Source organism: Acipenser ruthenus, chromosome 55 (genome assembly GCF_902713425.1).
Source record: "Acipenser ruthenus chromosome 55, fAciRut3.2 maternal haplotype, whole genome shotgun sequence".
In the NCBI taxonomy this organism is placed as follows: domain Eukaryota; kingdom Metazoa; phylum Chordata; class Actinopteri; order Acipenseriformes; family Acipenseridae; genus Acipenser; species Acipenser ruthenus.
Genome location: NC_081243.1, coordinates 6,825,845 through 6,828,149, shown reverse-complemented (window position 1 = coordinate 6,828,149; position 2,305 = coordinate 6,825,845). Strand labels below are relative to the sequence as shown.

At 47.5% G+C, this 2,305-nt stretch overlaps 5 non-coding genes across 5 annotated transcripts; 2 read left to right on the top strand and 3 right to left on the bottom strand.

Moving 5' to 3' along the window:
- Positions 1-32: 32 nt before the first annotated feature.
- On the bottom strand, positions 33-104 carry trnap-ugg (transfer RNA proline (anticodon UGG)). Its single transcript has one exon. It is a non-coding gene; the product is annotated as a tRNA-Pro (tRNA).
- Positions 105-1,129: 1,025 nt separating this feature from the next.
- Positions 1,130-1,201, top strand: trnap-agg (transfer RNA proline (anticodon AGG)). Its single transcript has one exon. It is a non-coding gene; the product is annotated as a tRNA-Pro (tRNA).
- Positions 1,202-1,655: 454 nt separating this feature from the next.
- Positions 1,656-1,726, top strand: trnag-gcc (transfer RNA glycine (anticodon GCC)). The gene has a single exon. It is a non-coding gene; the product is annotated as a tRNA-Gly (tRNA).
- A 74-nt stretch (positions 1,727-1,800) lies between these two features.
- On the bottom strand, positions 1,801-1,872 carry trnad-guc (transfer RNA aspartic acid (anticodon GUC)). The gene has a single exon. It is a non-coding gene; the product is annotated as a tRNA-Asp (tRNA).
- Positions 1,873-2,001: 129 nt separating this feature from the next.
- trnap-ugg (transfer RNA proline (anticodon UGG)) lies at positions 2,002-2,073 on the bottom strand. Its single transcript has one exon. It is a non-coding gene; the product is annotated as a tRNA-Pro (tRNA).
- Positions 2,074-2,305: the final 232 nt, after the last annotated feature.

Genomic DNA, 2,305 nt, shown 5'->3' with positions numbered 1-2,305 from the left:
ATAGTACAAAACAATTAAAAAAAAAAAAAAACGGGCTCGTCCGGGATTTGAACCCGGGACCTCTCGCACCCAAAGCGAGAATCATACCCCTAGACCAACGAGCCAGCTTTCGGTTTTATCCGGCGGCCGACGCATGATTCAGTCTCTGGCAGCAAAATAAGTGCAGCATGACCAGAGTCCCGTTCCGTCTGCCGGTGCGGAATGCTGCTGGCACCTCAGAGGAGGGGGGGGCTTAATACTCGCCAACGCAACCTTCTTTATTTTTTGGCATTCTTATAGTGCTGCTTTTTTTTTTTTTTTTTTTAAATTCGCAGCACGAAAACTAGGATTCACATGTGTTTCACGTAACACTTTTTCAATTCATTCATCTGGTCACAGTGTTTTACCGCTACAGCAGGACCCGGCAATGCTTTTAATGCAATCGGCATTAAAAGCTGCCACGTCAGTGGAGAACTGCACGAGTACTCTCGCTCTCATTTCAGACAAGGGGATTTGAATTGCCTTCTAGCCGCTCTCGCTCACGCCGGGCGCCGTGGCGTGTGTCTGTAATGCCAGCTACAGGGGCAGGTTGAGGCTGGCGGATCGCTTGAGCACGGGAGCTCTGTGCTGCAACTGGCTGTGCCGATCGGGAGTCCGCACTTAGCACGGCATCGACATGGCATTTCTGGGGGAGCTCGTGAATGCCAGGTCGCCTAAGGAGGGGTGAACCGGCCCAGGTCGGGAACGGAGCAGGTCAAAACCCCCGTGTCGCACCAGTAGTGGGACTGCTCCTGTGAGCGGATGTTGCAGTGCATCCTTTGCAAAACAACGAAACCCAGCCTCCTTTTTTTTCTATTTATTTTTTGAAGTACATGCTGACTAACTGATCCATTCCAAACATATCAAAACGAAATCCCACCTAAACTACTTTCCTCATTTATAGCGACCGCTTCTCGATGAACATAGAAATGCTAGCCGCCAGTTAAAGAAGTCAGACGGCCCAAACAGGCAACAGCACACAGCTCGGAGACACGGCAAAATTACAGTGGTCTCGACAGGTACACCCAATAGAAAAACGTCTCCCATCTAACAGAACAGCTAGGTCTGCACTTCTTTGGAAACTCGGGGGACCACAACAGTGGCAGGCGCTGGCTCGTTGGTCTAGGGGTATGATTCTCGCTTAGGGTGCGAGAGGTCCCGGGTTCAAATCCCGGACGAGCCCGTTTTTAATTCTTTTGTATTACACTTTTCCAATTACTATGCATTGCCGATACGCACGCTCAAATTCCATGAACAACAATATCACAGCGACCGAGGGCTGATTGCACAATGGTTAAACGAGGACTGCAGTCTTTGTTGAGTCTGCAAAGCAACTGCTTATGCATTAAACACAATTCTGACGTAACAGACTATAAAACCATTCAGCATCGAGTTTCTGTAGTTTATACAGCACTGTTTATTTTGGTAACGCATGTGCTTGTTTTTTTTTGTTTTTTTTGGTATGTAGTTTAAAAACAACCACAAAACTAGTGTAACAGATGGGCATTTTGCAGGTACAATTGTTTGTGTACATGTACAATCTAGCACTAGAACGGGTTAATTCATCTTTTCACACTGCACTAGATGCTGCTAATACATTACCTACCTCAAGCAAACCTCAAGCAAACGTCAAGCAAGCATTGGTGGTTCAGTGGTAGAATTCTCGCCTGCCACGCGGGAGGCCCGGGTTCGATTCCCGGCCAATGCAACCTTCTTTTTTACTTTATGTATACAATTACAGCCACACGCACCTGCCTTCAATCAGTAAAAAAAAAAAAAAATCTCCCCGTCGGGGAATTGAACCCCGGTCTCCCGCGTGACAGGCGGGGATACTGACCACTATACTAACGAGGAAGGCACACGCTCCCTGCCACTATGGCAACGCATTTAGTTGCAAAGCGTCTAAGTCAAAACTGCCTGCTGAGCTTAATGGTTTACGGATCGAAAACAGTATAGTACAAAACAATTAAAAAAAAAAAAAACGGGCTCGTCCGGGATTTGAACCCGGGACCTCTCGCACCCAAAGCGAGAATCATACCCCTAGACCAACGAGCCAGCTTTCGGTTTTATCCGGCGGCCGACGCATGATTCAGTCTCTGGCAGCAAAATAAGTGCAGCATGACCAGAGTCCCGTTCCGTCTGCCGGTGCGGAATGCTGCTGGCACCTCAGAGGAGGGGGGGCTTAATACTCGCCAACGCAACCTTCTTTATTTTTTGGCATTCTTATAGTGCTGCTTTTTTTTTTTTTTTTTTAAATTCGCAGCACGAAAACTAGGATTCACATGTG